Below are 17,045 nucleotides of genomic sequence, written 5' to 3'. Positions count from 1 at the left end.
GGTACTCACCCACTTCAGGCTGACCATGCCCCCCAGCCCTCAAGTTGCCCAGAAAACAGTTCCTCCTCAGTGGCCATGGCTTTAGTCCACCCCCAGGCAATGACTATGAGACGGCAGTGGGCCAGAGACCAGGGAGTGTCAGGGAGGGCCACACAGCCAGCAGTCTGTTAACTCAGGGGAGAGGAGGCTAGTGTTGGGAAGGTCTGCAGCCAAACTTCCCCAGCAGGCAGACCTCTGAATCAAGGCCGCCTCACCAGTGCTGACATTAGCTCTTCAGTCAACACCCACAGGACTGGAGTGGCCCATCTCTAATGAAGGCACGACTGAGAAGAGCAGGCCTGCTCAACACTACCCTCCCTGCCTTCCAAGAAGGTGTGGGTGTGGGGCTCCAGCCCTTTCTGCCACCCTTACCCACCTGCACCCCCCAAAAAAAGGGGGGACAGCTTCAGGTAACAGTGACAAAGGAAAACAAGAAGACTCCCATCTCCCCAAATGAGCATGGAACCATGGAGGTGACATGTCCACTGGGCCCCCTGCACAGGCTACTGCCTTCCTGCTCCTAAGGGTAAACATACACACACACACACACACACACACACACACACACACACACACACACACACACACACACACTTCTAAATGCTTGCCCCAGCTTAGGACATCAGCTCTGAGCATCCAAACCACTTCTTGAGGAGACTTCCAAGCCTGTCCAGCCCTCCTGCAGCCACACTCAAAGATGTAAAAAAAAGCAGGTTACAGTAACTGTGGTGGCCCAGTGCATTGCACTCTCAAACATGGAGTCCAGAGTTCAATGCCCGGCATGGTATATGCCAGAGTGACACTCTGGTTCTGTCTATCACATTAGCAAATAAAGAGCTATAAACAAACTATTCCAATAACTACAATGTACTTTTACTCCCCTTCTTCTTCTAGCGTTTGCCCTTCTTCTGTAGCCAGTCAACAGCGTCAGGTTGAGCCTGATGTCAAGTTTCGAGACCTCCTTTGAACTAAATCAGGACTAGTTCAACAGGCAATCCACATAAACAAACTGAGATTGTGTTTTACCCTTTCCATACAAAGTCTTTTTTTCTGAGATAGAGACAGACAGTGAAAGCACCAAAGCTTCCTTCAGTGTGGCGGGGACCAGGCTCGAACCTGGGCCCCATACATGACAAAGCAATGCACTATCCAAGTGAGCAGCTTCACTGGGCCCCGCTCGCGACATCTTTGCAGCCTAATGCCAATGTTGTACCCAGCCCCTCTGGACAGGAACCCACCACATATCAAGGTTCTCAGAAGCTTCCTGAAGCCTGTGGAGACTGTACGGACAAAAAGGCTCTCATTGCCTCACTCTGAAAAACAAAATGATTTATTCACTTTGAGAGAGAGAAAGAGACCAGAGAGCACTGCTCTGCCCGGGAAGATACAGTGCCAGAAGCTGAGCCTTGGGGCTCACTCTCTCCCCACTCAACTACCTACCCTCAGACTCTACCACACCCTTGGCGGCCGCTTCTCTGGGTCCTCTGATATCAGCCCCATCGTATGTGTCTGTATATATATATATATATATATATATATATATATATATATATATATATATTTGTTTTTATATTTATTTATTTTTTGCCATCTCCAGGGTTTTGCCAATCTGAACAGACTGTTTCTTTTTCAGATAGAAAAAATGAGAGAATGGTCCGGGAGTTGGTGCAGTGGCTAAGGCACTAGACTCTCAAGCATGAGGTCCTGAGTTTAATCCCCAGCAGCATGTGTACCAGAGTGATGTCTGGTTCTTTCTATCTCTCTCTCCTATCTTTCTCATTAATAAATAAAATCTTTAAAAAGAAAATAAAAATATAAAGAGTGACAGAGAAACCACAGCCCCAAAGCTTTCTTCAATGAGGGAGGCATGAGCCGGGCTCAAACATGGGTCAACGCACAGCTCATTTGAGCATCAGATGTTGATACAGGGTGATGTTGGGGCATCTATTCCTGAGGTTACTGAGCCCTGGGTCACTGGCCCCTTTCTGGAGGGTGTGCTGCAGTCCTGTCTCTCAGGCATCACCATCAGAAAGAAGGGAACTTCTAAGACATGAATTCCAGAACACACACGCCAATCATCAGTGAGACTGGCCCAGTGGTGTCCCTTACTGCACTTGCCAACTCAGGCCTTTCTGGGGTGGTGGGGTGGTGGGGTGGTGGGGTGGTGGGGGCTATCCCACCCGGCTCCCAGGTGCACATGTGGGCATCAACCTCTGACTCCAAGGCAGCACAAGACAGTCTGAGGAGCCACGAGGCTGGAGAGGCCTGGCTCCAAGAGTGATGAGCTAGGGCATTGGAGGATGGCCCAGCAACATGGAAGCCATGTGGACCTGGGGCCTGGGAGGCTGTCTGGGCCCCTCTGGAGAAGGGGAGAGGAGGGTGTGGAAGAAATAAGAAGAGAGGGTGGCTCAATGGGCAGAGTACAGGACTTGCATGTGTGAGGCCCCAGGATGAATATTGGGCACTGCATATGGTGAAGCAGCAGTGCTCTGGTCTCTCTCCCTCCAGAAATAAACAGTAAACCTAATAAAGAAAACTCCATAGAGACAGAAAATAGACCAGTGGTTGCCAAGGCAGGGAGGAGGAACGGAGAGTGAGTGCTAATGGGGCTTGGGTTTCCTTCTGATGTGAAGAGGGTATTCTGAAACTCAAGAGAGGTGGTGCAGCACAGTGCCGTGAATGGGCTGTTACTGATGCTAAACGTTGGGCTCCGGGTCTTTTGGCACTGTGAGAAATAGACGGATCTGAAAGCACGGGAGGTGGCACAGTAGATAAAGCAATGGATTCTCAGGCATGAGGTCCCAAGTTCAATTCCCAGCTGAATACACCAGAATGATGCTCTGACTCACACCCCTACACTCACGTAAGTAAGGAAATAAAATAAATCTCCTTTTAAAAAAAGACACATATATATATAAATGTAAGTGGCCTGGGAGTTGGTGTATCAGATTTGTAAGCACAATGTTCTTAGCTTAATTCCCAGCTGCACATACCAAAATAATGCTCTGGTTCGTTACCTCCACCCTTATGTTAATAAATAATTAAGTCTTTAAAAAAAATAGATGGACTTATGTGGCCTGGGAATTGCACATCAAACGTACAAGCACAAGGTCCAGTGCAGTATATGTGAGATTAAAGCCAGCGCGCTCTCTCCCTCCCTCCACCCCCCCATGTTTGTACACTATGAATAAATAAAGACTGTTGAGAAGGAGACACACTCCAGCACGGAAACCTCCTTCAGTGCCATAATACTCTGGTGAACCAGGGGCTCAAATCTAGACTGTCTGCATGTTTAAAGCAGGCGACCTACTAGGCGATATCTTACTAGGCCCAAATAATTTTTTAAAGAAATATATATACTTAGAGAATAAAGAGGGCAGGATAGATAGCATAGTGGTTATGCAAAGAGTCTCTCATGACTGAGGCTCCGAAGTCCCAGGTTCACTCCCCCACCCCCACCCCACCCCGCACCACCATAAGCCAGAGATGACCAGTGCTCTGGTTTAAAAGGAAGGAAGGAAGGAAGGAAGGAAGGAAGGAAGGAAGGAAGGAAGGAAGGGAGGGAGGGAGGAAGGGAGGGAGGGAGGATGGATGGATGAAGAGATGGTCTGGTGATAGCATACAATTGAGTATCCATGTTACCATGCACAGGGACCCAGGTTCAAGCCCCCAGGCCCCACCTGCAGGGGGAAAGCTTCATGAATAGTGAAGCAGTGCTGTGGGCGTGGCTTTCTCTCTCCTCCCCACCCCCCTCCCCAATCAATTTCTCCCCCCCCCCAAAAAAAGAGAAAGGATATAATGTATCCCCTTTTCTTTGAGTCGGTTTAGTACTTTAAAACTAGAAAAGCCGGGGCTGGTGCGGTGGTGCACCTGGTTGAGCACACACGCTATAATGTGCAAGGACCCAGGTTCAAGCCCCTGTCCTCACCTGCAGGGGGAAAGCTTTGCAAGTGGTACTCTGTCACTCCCCCTCTCTATCTCCTCTATCCTCTCAATTTCTGACTATCTCTATTCAATAAATAAAGATTAAAAATAAAAATAAAAGAACTAGAAAAGCCCTATAACAAATCATGAGCCCTAGAGGAGACTTAGTAGTGACACACACACACACACACACACACACACACACACACACACACAGCCTGGGGCCCATGGAGGCTCCCTAATACGGCAGCTTCTGCCATGCAGATGTGAGCAAGGGCTGGGAGGTGCAGCTTCTACCCCGGACTACCCGCTGGGCCCCACATGCAATCCCCAGTGTCCTTATGACACAGAGGGAGGGCAGAGCTCAGAGAACATGACGGGATGGTGGAGGCAGCAGCTGGAGGGATGCAGCCACCAGCCAAGGACACTGACACCACTAGGGTCTGAAAGGTGGGGGAGGTGTGCCCCCAGAGCCCCCACCCCCCACCCCAGGACTCCAGAAGCAGGTAAGCCCAGTGAGCCTGATTTCCAAAGTCTGGTCTCCGGAGTCAAAGGAGAACAGGCATTTCTGTTGTTTGAAGTTAGGAGGGGAAAATCCTGCTGCACCCCAGTCCCTGACTGCAGGTGAGTCGGGAGCTTGGCTATGCCAGCGAAGAACCAAAGGTTCAGCTCCAGGCCAGGGAAGGTGCAGGGTCTCAGCCCTCTGGCGCTGAGACGGGTTCCTCCAAGGCTGCTGCTTCTGGCCTACCTCGAGCCCCTGCTGGGTCAGGCCAAGCAGACAGGTCCCAGCCTACAGACAAGGCTGCCACAGGCCCTTCCCGCACTTTCCTGGGAACACCCAGGGGTCCTTCTGGAGCCCCACAAAGGAGGCAGATGCAGTGGTCAGCTGTCCAGCAAGGCAGCCTGGCCCTGGGAGCCAGAAGGGACAGTCCCACCCCCAACTGGAACAACTGAGTGAAGAGTACATAGTCCCTGTGCTCAGCCGGGATGGGGTGGGATGGGGTGGGATGGGGTGGGGGGATACATGGAGGCAGCTACATCAGCAGAAGAGGAGGCAAGTGCTTACACAGCCCCCCCCCCCACACACACACACACCCGCCTCAGTTCCTGGGCCCTGCTCGCCCCCCTGCAAGCCTGAAGCCAGATTGCCAGCACAAAAGTTAGCCCCCTGCCAACTCTTTTCCAGTCCGCAGCAGGCAAGCCCCCTGGGATGCAGCAGCCTCTCTCATCAGAGGCCAAGAAAAACATCCTTCCCTCTCGCCTGTGGGCTGGCTTCCAGGGGGCCCCTGCACCCGGGAACAGGGATAGACAGGGCAGTCGCGTGGAGAGGAGGCACATGCAGCCACAACCCCAGGGGGGCAGAGCTCAGAAAGGTGCATTAACAGCTGCTTGGTGGGGGCAGTGGGGAGGGGATGGCCCCAAAATCCCCAGAGTGAGGATGCCAGGCATGCCTAGGTGGGACAGGGGCTGCCTGTCAATCAAGTCTCTCTTGGCTCCTCTGCTCGACGATCCCCCCACCCACTCGCCTTCTACCCTCCGTGGCCCAGTTTCAGCCCACATCGCCATTAAACCAGAACACCTCCCCACCAGTGTCTAGACCCTACCTGACCAGAGGGTCTCAAGCCTCCTTCCCCTGCAAAGGTGTTTCTCCTCCCCCGAGCACAGGGATTTAGTACATTTAGCAGGAGGCTTCTTTCCTCACTCTTCAACTCAAGTCTCCTAGGGGAGGAGAAGATGGACTCCCCCGTCCCAAGCTCCAGCCATCACCCCCAGATTCTTGCCTCTGGTCTGGACTGGCTGCCAGCTCAGCCACATCTCTGCAGCATGCAAGTTCTTACCTGCAGAATCTGCTCCCTTCACCGGGTCCTATGATCTCCTACATGCCACTTAAAAGCCTCTGCTGGGGGGTCGGGCGGTAGTGCAATGAGTTAAGTGCACGTGGCACAAAGCGCAAGGACCAGCATAAGGATCCCGGTTCGAGCCCCTGGCTCCCCACCTGCAGGGGAGTCAGTTCACAAGAGGTGAAGCAGGTCTGCAGGTGTCTATCTTTCTCTCCCCTTCTTTGTCTTCTCCTCCTCTCTCCATTTCTCTCTGTCCTATTCAACAACAACGACAGCAATAATAACAACAACAACGATAAACAACAAGGGCAACAAAAGGGGAAAAAATAGCCTCCAGGAGCAGTAGATTCATAGTGCAGGCACCAAGCCCCAGAGATAATCCTGGAGGCAAAAAAATAAAAAAAATAAAAAAGCCTCTGCAAAAGTCACTGCCTCCAGGAAGTCCTCCAGATATCCTTCACAGATGAGCATCACTGCCATTTTGAGTTTCTGGAGCACTTGCTGGTCTGACTGCCCCCAGGAAACCAGCTTTCACAAATGTTCATGTAAGGACCCCAGTCTAAGTCCTTGGTCCCTACCTGCAAGGGCAGAGGGAGGAAGCTTCACAAGTTGTGAAGCAGGTCTGTAGCTATCTCTCCCTCTCTGTCTTTCCCCCCGATTTCTCTATGTTCTATTAAGTTTAAGAAAAACTAAGTGGTCCTGGAGGTGGGGCAGTGGATATAGCATTGGATTCTCAAACGTGAGGTCCCGAGTTCAATTCCCAGCAACACATGTACCAGAGTGATGCCTGGTTCTCTCTCTCTCTCTCTCTCCCTTTCTTCCCCATCTCCATAGATAAATAAAATCTTTTTTAAAAGAAAGATTTTTAAAAAGGAGATTAGGGAGCTGAGCAATAGCGCAGTGGGTTAAGCATAGGTGGCACAAATCACAAGGGCCAGCATAAGGATCCCAGTTCAAGGCCCCAGCTCCTTACCTGTGTGCGGGGGGGGGGGGGGGTCACTTCAAGTGGTGAAGCAGGTCTACAAGTGTCTTTCCTCCTCTCTGTCTTCCCCTCCTCTCTCCATTTCTCTGTCCTATCCAACAACAATAACAGCTATGACAACAATAACAATAACAACTACAACAAGGGCAATAAAATGGGAGAAAAAATGGCCTCCAGGAGCAGTGGGTTTGTAGTGCAGGCACCGAGCCCCAGCAATTACCCTGGAGGCAAAAAATAAATAAATAATAAAGGAGATTAAAATAAAGCCAAAAATGTCTTAAATATGAACTCAGAGGCAGGAAGAAAGGCCCGTTTCCTCCTTTCTGAGAAGCACCTGTCCCCACCCTCAGTCAGGTTGAGAAGCTTTCACTTTCTTTTCCCTCCTGAAGAGACGATCATTCTACCCACCCTGTGTATTATTATATTAGCAATTATTTGATGATATCTTAACTTCCAAAAAGTGTGTCCAGGGGAGCTGCGAGATGGCCTGCCCACTAAGGACGCACTTCACCAAATGCAAGGGCCCAGGTTTAAATCCACATGGGAGCACCACAGGAAGGGGAAGCTCTGTAAACTGATGACTCTGCTCTCTCTGTGTCTCTCATGCTTTCTCTGGGAAGGAGGAGGAGGAGGGAAAGGAGAAGAAAGACGGGGAGAGACAGAGAGAGAGATCCCACAGGGAGGAGTGGAATCATATAGGCATAAAGACCTGCCAGCAAAAGCAGAGAGACACAATGATTCAGGTGTGCCAGTCACTGTGCAGGGTGACAGAGTGGCCCCAAACACACCTCCAGCCCCCTTGAGCAACCCCCTTCCCGCTCCCTGCAACTGACAAACCGGAATCCTGAGCACCCACAGGCAGAATTAGCAGGTTCTGTGTGGACTCTAATGAGAAACAAGTGAGTCCACTGTGCAAGGGGTCTTGGCCCTGGGAGCTCTCTGGGGTGTCAGGAGGAAGCCTGCCAGGTGGGGGCGCTCCAGGCTGACATTCCCTGCGATGCCCAGAAGCTCCGGGATCCACTGAAACAAGAGCCACAGCAAAACCTTAGCGGGGAAGATGGGAGGATTTTTGAGTCAAACCAGAAAGGGCTTAATAGTTAGAGGGGGCTGGGGCTCAGGAGTGGGAGTGGGGGTGGGGGGAGGTGGGGGGAGGGGGACGGGAAAGGGACGTTAAGCAGAAAGGGCCGGATATTTGCTTGACTTCTGGCCAGATTCTCGGTCTGTGCTGCACATTCCCATCTCGAGGGCAATTTGTTAAAACGCAGATGCCCCAGCCCTACGCCAGCAGTTGGCGTTCCTTTTAAACGTGAAGCCGGGTTGAAATCTACTAGTTAAGATGGACACACCTGAAATCCAGCAAGCTCTCGGGAACTCTTTAAAGCCGAAAGGCAGATGAGACAAAGGGCTCCAAAGTCCCAGATTCAACCCCTAGCACCACCAAAATCCAAAGCTTAACAGCGCTCTGGTTTAAAAAGAAAAAGAAAGAAAGAGAAATAAAAAGAAAGGAAGGAGGGGGAACGACACAAGAGGCAGCACACCCACTGCCATGTACACAGACCCGGTGTAAAACCTCGGTCTCAGGGAGTCGGGCTGTAGTGCAGCGGGTTAAGCGCAGGTGGCGCAAAGCGCAAGGACCGGCATAAGGATCCCGGTTCGAACCCCGGCTCCCCACCTGCAGGGGAGTCGCTTCACAGGCGGTGACGCAGGTCTGCAGGTGTCTATCTTTCTCTCCCCCTCTCTGTCTTCCCCTCCTCTCTCCATTTCTCTCTGTCCTATCCAACAACGACAACAACAATAATAACTACAACAATAAAACAACAACAAGGGCAACAAAAGGGAATAAATAAATAAAATAAATATTTAAAAAGAAAAAAAACCTCGGTCTCCATCTGCCCGGGAGAAGGTTTGAGTGGTGAAGCAGTGCTGCAGGGTGCAGCCCCCTCCCCCCGATCTCTGCCTCCCCTTCCCTCTCAATTTCTCGATCTCTGTCAAAAACATACTTCACAAGTGGTGGACTCCTCGACCAAGTACCGAGTCCCAGTGAGAACTTTGGTGGAAAAAGTTTAGAGTTAAACCCACCAAGTTAAACAAGGCCTGATGTCCATAGCCATCCCGACTGTCCCCCAAAATCTTTTGTCCTCCCTGGTTTCACTGGGCCTTCAAGCCAAAATGAGGCCAGCACACCATCAATCAATTCTGAGGCTCTTGCTTGGCGACCTGTACACAAGTCACGACCTCGGGAGCCTCCGTTTACCCACCCCAGCACTGAGGGCAATGCACCCACCTGCTCTTTGCTCCCCAGGGGCTAGTTGGAACTCCCAGCCCTCCCTCCCGTGTGGGGCTCATGGAGGACACAGTGAATTAGCTGCCACTGCGCCTTGAAAACCACAAGAAGCGGGCCAGCCAGGGAGCCATGCCCTGGGCCTGCTCTCATGACCCGGTAGGAAGAGTTGTGCCGGAGGGGCCCTTGGCTTCTGAAGCTGCTCAGGATTTCTGATGTGAGAATTTGTGGGGTGTCTGGAACCCCTCATCCATCTGTAAAACACTGAGACAAGTAATCCTGCTCCTGGGAAAAACCAGGTAGGGGCATGCCTTGAGCACTGCCTCTGGCTACTTACTCTGGTTACTTACTGCCTCTGGTTACTTGAGGACGTGAACCCAGTCGCCCCACTAACCCAGGATGCCCAGAACAGACCCTCCCTGCCCAGCAGCCACTGGGCCTAAGCAGGAGCCCCCCAGGGCCTTGGGGGACTACTGCCACACCATCCCAGTGGGTGTCCTTTACCAATATAGGCTCGCACTGAGGATGGGCCACCAGCTAAGAGACTAGGCAAAGGCCCGAAGCCCCGGCTTTCCTGCCCTCTTGGAGGGAAAGTGGCTGCTTCCTCCTCAGAAGGCACCAGGCTCTGCGCCTGGCACCCAGGCAGGCTGCTTTCCTGTCTCCTGGTTCCCGTGGGAGTGGCCGTGGGTGGGGAGAGAGCGGGAAGCAGGCCAGCATGCACAGGTGGAAGCGAAGAGGGAAGGAAGCAGAGACTGCTGGGAGATAGGGAGAGCTCTGAATACCCTGACAATGAAGCCAAATGTTCTCTAAGCAAACTATTTTATTTTTAATAATAATATGTATTTATTTATTATTGGATAGAGACAAAAATTGAGAGGAGTGGGGAGACACGGAGGGAGAGAGAGGGGCCAAGGGTGGTGCACCTGATTGAGAGTACATGTTACCATACCCAAGGACCAGGGTTCAAGCCCCCAGCCCCCACCTGCAGGGGGAAAGCTTCCCAAGTGGTGCAGCAGGGTTGCAGGTGTCTATCTCTCTCTTTTTCTGTCTCCAGATTCCCTCTCAATTTCTGGCTGTCTTCATCCAATAAATAAATGAAGATAATAAAAAAGAGAGAGAAAGAGAGAGGAGGGGGGCACCTGCAGACCTGCTTCACTTGTGAAGCTCTCCCCCTGCAAGTGGGGGCGAGGGCGGGTGGAGGGGGAGCTTGAACCCGGGTCCCTGCTCACTGTAATGTGCGCACTTAGCCAAGTGCACCACCACCTGGCCCCTAGGAGCTCTCTTTTAGTACACTTCAGGCTGGGGAGACAAGATAGTGGTTATGCAAAAGGCTTTCATGTCCAGGGCTCTGAAATCCCAGATTCAATCCCCCATACCACCTAAGTCAGAAGTGAACAGTATTCTGGTTAAAAAATAAATAAATAGGGAGTCGGGCAATAGCGCAGTGGGTTAAGTGCACGTGGCACAAAGCACAAGGACTGGTGTAAGGATCCCAGTTCAAGCCCCTGGCTCCCCACCTGCAGGGAAGTCGATTCACAGGCAGCGAAGCAGGTCTGCAGGTGTCTACTTTCTCTCCCCCTCTCTGTCTTCCCCACCTCTCTCCATTATTCTCTGTCCTATCCAACAATGACAACATCAATAACAACAACTACAACAATAAAACAAGAGCAACAAAAGGGAATGAATAAATAAAATATTTAAAATAAATAAAATGAATAATAATAAGTCAGGGAGAACATGCCTAGCATGTGTGAGACCAGGGAGTTGATATTCAGCAGTACATGTGCCAGAGTCCGTGGTTTCTTGGCCTCGAATAAAAGGAATAAAGATTGCAGAAACAACACTAGACAAGAGAAGTTAACGGGCGAAGACATCCTGCACAATCCTATCTAGACCAGGTTCCAAAGCAGGTGGTAGAGCAGTCAGTTCCGCACACGGGCCGTGGAGGCTCTGCGGCGCTGGGTCTGCAGGGGGGACCTCGTGAGGGTGCAAATGCTGCAGCGGGGCTGATGTGGCCCCGCACCTGCCGATCTCCTGCTTGTGATAAGGGCCTGCGGTTCTGTCACGTGTCTGCGCGGGAAGCCGGCAAGAGGGCACACAGGGCTCCTCTGCTACCAATTTCTCCTGAGTTGAAGACTCTTTTGAAATAGAAATGCTTTCCTCACAGGCATTAAAATACAAACCCAACTGTTTTACTACATGTCAGAAGTGGGAAATGAGGCAGGTGGTGGCACGCTTGGCTAAGTGCACACATTACAGTGTGCAAGGACCCAGGTTCAAGCCTCAGGTCCCCACCTGCAGAGGGAAAGCTTTCTTTATTTTTTTAAGATTTTATTTATTTATTAATGATAAAGATCAGAGGAAAGAGAAAGAACCAGGCATGACTCTGGTACATGTGCTGCAGGGGACTGAACTTGGGACCTCCTGCTTGAGAATCCAATGCCTTATCCATTGTGCCACCTCCGGGGCCAAGGGGTGGGGGTTGTGGGGGGTGGGGTGGGAGGAGGCTTTATAAGTGGTGAAGCAGGGCTGCAGGTGTCTATCTGTCTCTTTCACTCTCTATCTCTATCCTCTCAATTTTGCTCTCTCTCTCTCTATTCAATCATAAGTAAATAAAAACATTTAAAAAATTAAAGAGAGAATTGGATGATTCTGCAGGTGCACTGTCCTCTCTTCCTTCTTTCTCTCATTCATGACACCTACTATGTCCTCTGTGTGTGAGCACTGTGCTCACAAGGCCCAGAGCTGGGCCCCACAGACTCAAATACAGGGTAGGCAGGACAGACATGGTCGACTTGGCAATACGTGACTAGGGCGTGGAGCAGGGTACCTTGACTCCTGAGGCTGCTTAAGTGATTCCTTAAAGAGGCCCCAGCCCGTTAAGAAAGCAGGCATGGGGCAGAGGGATGGGACAGGTGAAGGCATGGAGGTCAGCCTGGAGTAGGAGGGAGGTTGGAAGGATAGTGTGAGAGGCCAGGGGCCAGTTCTGGACCTCAACCTTCTCTGTGGCTTTTCAAGGCCCAGTGTGAGAAGTGTAATGTGGTCAGGGCCAGAATTTGCTCACCTGAAAACAGTTCTGCTACAGCCAAGAGTCTAACGCTTGCCTGTTACTGGCCAAGTGGGTGGGGGTGGGGTGGGTTGAGGTGTCAACTAGAACAGCCGGGGTTACAAATCCACCAACCAAGATCTGGGACCCTGGATAGCCTGGGGCACCTGCAGGGAAGTGTGTGTGTGTTTGGGGGGTGTGGGGGTTCCCAGGGCCCATCCATGCATTCAAGACTCCTCCAGCAAAGCTGATAGTATCATGCTATTACAGGAAGAAGGAGGGCAAGAGCTGGGCACACAGGAACCCTCTGACTTTTGCAACTGCTTGTGGGCCTATGATTTCAAAACTAAGGCATTTAAAAAATAATCTATTTGAAAATGGCGAATGCCATGAGCACTGTATCATGACAGAGAAGTTAGCAGACAGAAGAGGGTGAGCTCACAGGCTGGCTCTTCACGCCTTCATCCAGCGGTACTGACTGTGTCCCTGGGTCACACAGGCACTCTCTCAGGTTCTGGGGTTCGGGGATGAGCCTGAGGCAGAGGCCACCTTTTTGCCCCACTGTCCTCTGGCCCCTGGAGCCCACAGAGTTTCAAGCTAAAGACACAAGATCCCTTCAGACCTCTGGCCTCCGCTGGGAGCAGAGGGGAAGTGAGCCTCGGTTTCCTCGCTTGCAATCCCAGCTGGTGAATCCTAGACTCCCTCCCTTTCGGTTACAGAATTTTAAATAAAAGAGAAACCACGGAGGGAGGGGGGGAGCGGTGGTGCACCTGGTTGAGCACACATGTTACAATGCACAAGGACCCAGGTTTAAGTCCCCAGTCCCCACCTGCAGGGGGAAAGCTTTGCAAGTGGTGAAGCAGGGCTACAGGTGTCTCTTTTTCTCTCTCCCTCTCTATCACCCCCTTCCCAAAAGAAAGAAACCACAGAGGGCCCGTGTGGTGGCACACCTGATTAAGGATCCGAGTTCCAGCTCCTGGTCCCTGCCTGCAGAGGGAAAGAAAACTTCACAAGTGCTGAAACAGGGCTTCAGGTCTTGGTCTCTCTCTCTCTCCTCTCAGTTTTTCTCTGTCTCTACCCAATAATAAATAAATAAATATATTTTAAAGATATATTTTTTAAAAAAGAAAAGAAGAAGAAACACAGAAAGGAAATGGTGCACGAGCCAGCCCGCACCTTTATCTTCATTTGTGAGAAAGGCAAACCGCATTGGTTTCTTCCCAGCCTGCATGGGGGCCTGCCTATGGACCTGGGGGGCTGCAAGAACCCCTGCCAGACCCCCAGTAGCCTGTCCACTGGGTCACCTCTTATTCTGAGAGTTGGGACCTGTATATCACTTGGAGTCGTCACTGTGCCAAATCACTAACCCAGGCCCCAGAAAGCATACAGGGCAGAGAAGAGCTGGACGGGTTCAAATCCTGGCTTCTATCTCAGTGGCTGAGGGACTCAGCTGTGAGCAACTCTTGCATGGAGATAGGAAGCCACCCAGGTGCCTGGCACAGATGGAGTGGGCAATATGTGGAAGGCCTGGGGACAGACAGACGCTTGAGGCCCTGACCACCCCTTCCTTATCTCATAAGAGCGCCAACCTCATATCCCAGCAGCCACTAAAAACCCTCAGGTCGTTTTGGTGACAAAGCCCAGAGCACCATCTGCAGAAACACCTTCCAGGATGGCCCGGCACCACTGATTCAGCCACAGATGTGAGGGAGCAGATGTGGAGATGCTGCCGCGTTCAAAGCCATGCCGCACAGGGCAGGGTCAGACCCCAATAGCCAGCAGGTTCTTAGCACCTGCTAGAGGTCCCAGAGGCCTGGGATGCAGGGCAGGAACAGAAGAAGCTTCCAGAAGCCGAGCCCCTGTGGAGACTAGGGCCTCAAGAAAGTGCCCCCACAAGTGTAAGTGTATGGGGGGGTAGGGTGGGCACAGCCCTGCTCAGCTCTGGCTTATGGTGGTGCTGGGGGTTGAATCAGGGACCTCTGAGCCTCAGGCATGAGGGTCTTTTACACAATAATCATTATGCTGTCTGTCTCCCCAGCCCTTGCCCAGAATCTCCATCCATGGACAAATGGCATCCCCTAGGCAGTACTGGCATCTGTCTGACCCAGAAGGATGGCCAGTAGCCCAGAGCCCTGATGGTGGCAGCTAACCATAGATGATTTCTTTGCTCTTGGAACCACAGGAAGCCAGACATCAAACAGCTCCCTGCAGAATGGGAGGTGGCAGAGTGAGTGGAGTGCTGAACTTGTGTGCACAGGGTCCTGAGTTCAAGCCCCAGCACCAGGTTGATGCTCCGGTTCTCTCTTCCCCTTCTCTCACTAATGAATAAATACACCAATATACTTTGTGGAAGACTCTTCCCTGACCCACAGTGTGAAGCCCCCTCAGACGGCCTCCTGACCTGCCAAGCTCCCCCATTCCACCCTCATCTCCCTGAGGGACCCCCAAGGAGGACAGAGAGCTGGCTCCATAGAGACATCCAGTCTCCAGCTAGAGGAATTCAGGGTCACTTCCCCACAGAGAGGGCCCAGGCATGGGGTGGGGGACACAGGGTCAATGCTCTATTCCCGGAAACTAGGCCACCCGTCCCATCTCGGGCCAAACCTTGGGCCTCGCCTCTCTCCTAGTTTTGTCCCACTTCCCGACCGCTGCTTCCTCCCCGGGGCCCAGCTGGTGCTGAGAGACCAGAGCCCAGAGAGGTCAGCTTGCTCCACACAGCGGGATCAGTAGCCGCCCCACAAGAGGAAGCAGGGGCTCCATCTGGCTGAGCTGTGTGGCCTTGGAGAAGTGACTCTGCCTCTCTGGGCCTCTGGTTCATTCTCTCCTCTGTCAATGGAGGGGAGGCCAGGGAACTCTGGATGGACAGGGTGGCCCTGAATGACAGCAGATCCAGACAACGCTCATAGAACCCAGGAGCCTCAATGTGCCTGAGGTCACCTGTGTGATGCCCCGGCTAGTAGAGCCCTGGCCACCCACCCCCTGGTGTCCTCTGCAACGCCACTCAGCAAGGGGTGGCAGCTCTCAGTGGGAGCCTGTCAGGGAAGCCAAGGGACAAGCCAGGGAAGCAAGACCTGAGGCAGGAGGTGGCAGGGCCAGCAGGCAGACCATGTCCCAGCAGGAGTGAGAGACAGAGAATATGTGTGTGTGTGTGGGGGGGGGGTATCAGATACAGCCTGCGGTTCTCAGGGGAAGGGAAGCAGGGCCCACAGCTTGGCCAGGAGGAAGGGGAAGGGGCTTTGGCCTTACACCTCCAGCCTGGCTCCAACCCACAGCCTCTGGATGGAGGATTTAGGAGGTCCCCCACCCCCAAGCCCTTCTCAGGAAAGTGCGGGGCTGCCATTGCCAAACCCCAGTAATGAATCCCACATTCATTCCATCCTCACAGCTCATTGGGAACCCTCCCTCCACCTTCTGGATTCACTGGCCTGGAGCAGCTGGCCTGCAGGAGTGGGCGGGACTGCATGCACAGGGGCTCCCTGCCCCTTCTACAGGCCCTTCCTCTGCAGAGGGGCCCCTCAGCTCCAGCCCCTTCCCTGGGAAAGCTGGAGCTGGAGTCAGGAAATGGGGTTCACTGTTAACCCTCTCCTGCCCAGCAACTGCCAGAAGTCACTCCCTACAGGACAGAGGCGTGTGTGTGTGTGTGTGTGTGTGTGTGTGTGTGTGTGCATGCGCGCGCGTGTGTGTGTGTGTGTGAGAGTGTGTGTGAGTGCGCATGTGTATGTGTGTGTGTGTGTGTGTGTGTGTGTGTGAGTGTGCGTGTGTGGCGGGGGTACCCACTGTGCCAGTCACCCCACATCCCCTTGTGCCTATACACCCCATGTCAGTGGGCACGTGGCTTTACTACTACATCTGGACCAGGCCTGGTCTGTTGTCAGCCAGGCAGTCTGGGAGCAGTGTTGCCAGGAGCGCCCCCCGCAAGGGGGGTATACAGAACAATAAAGACACCCCTCAAAACTGTAAAGCCTGCAATGGCTGATGGAGCTGGCCATCAGTCCAGCAGCCCCAGCTCATGACAGTGTCCTCTTGGAATGACACACCGACAGCAGTGACCCCTGGGATTCCCAGCCCTCACCCCCAGGATGGGCCATTCTGCCTGCAGACAACCCCTGAGGAAAAACCACGGGACTGGGGTCCTCTGTGAGCCACAGAGGGAGCTATGTCAGAGGGGGGGGGTCAAAAATCGGGGACCAGGCTTCCAGAACTCAAACCCTCATGCGATCTGCCATGCTGCGAGGCCTTGGGCAGGTTACCAAACCTCTCTGTGCCCTGGATTCTGGTATGTGAAGTGGGAATACTAACAGCGCAGACCACAAGGGCTGCTGGGAGGAGTGAGGCTCTTGTTCCAGATAAAGGGCCCACGGAGTACCGTGAGCAGACACCAGCTGGCCCAGTCACTGTGCCTCTCCTCTCTCTCCTACTGGGAGACAACTGCACCCAGAGCCCAGACTTAGCCCTAAGGGGCCCACCCACTCCTGAATTAGTGTTCACAACAAACCCAGGCACACCCCTGGTCCAGATTCCAGAAGATTCCTTTAAACAGAAATTCTAGCCTCTTTCCTCTTCGTTGAAGCCATGCTTCTCACTTTCTCATCCAAAAAAAAAAGTCTTTGATGCGAATACCAAGTCTCAACTGTGTATTGGGGGAGGGGGTACCCCAAAGAGGCCTCTGGCTCAAATGAGGGCTGAGAGAATGAGGAGGTGGAGACTCTGGGGCTGCCAAGGTCTCTGGAATCTACTGGGACCTGCCCCCTGCCCCCTGCCCCCTGCCCCCATGGGCTATCCCCACCTCCTCAGCCCTGGCAGGAGGACAGGGTGGCCCCTGGCCACCTACATCAGGGGACTGGAGTCAGGTCTAAAGCCTGAGCCAGTCTGTCACCATGCTACATGGCCCTATTTTAGGGAACTTTCTGGAGAAGTCAGATCAAAGAGCAT

The 17,045-nt window shown here is 52.7% G+C and overlaps 1 protein-coding gene across 5 annotated transcripts in view; it reads right to left on the bottom strand.

Moving 5' to 3' along the window:
* SEPTIN9 (septin 9) overlaps window positions 1–17,045 on the bottom strand; it is a 184,613-nt gene that overhangs the window by 31,889 nt on the left and 135,679 nt on the right. The gene's annotated exons all lie outside the window — the stretch shown is intronic.

Source organism: Erinaceus europaeus, chromosome 12 (genome assembly GCF_950295315.1).
Source record: "Erinaceus europaeus chromosome 12, mEriEur2.1, whole genome shotgun sequence".
NCBI lineage: Eukaryota > Metazoa > Chordata > Mammalia > Eulipotyphla > Erinaceidae > Erinaceus > Erinaceus europaeus.
Note: the sequence above shows the minus strand (reverse complement) of the source record. Positions and strands in the feature narration are given on the sequence as shown.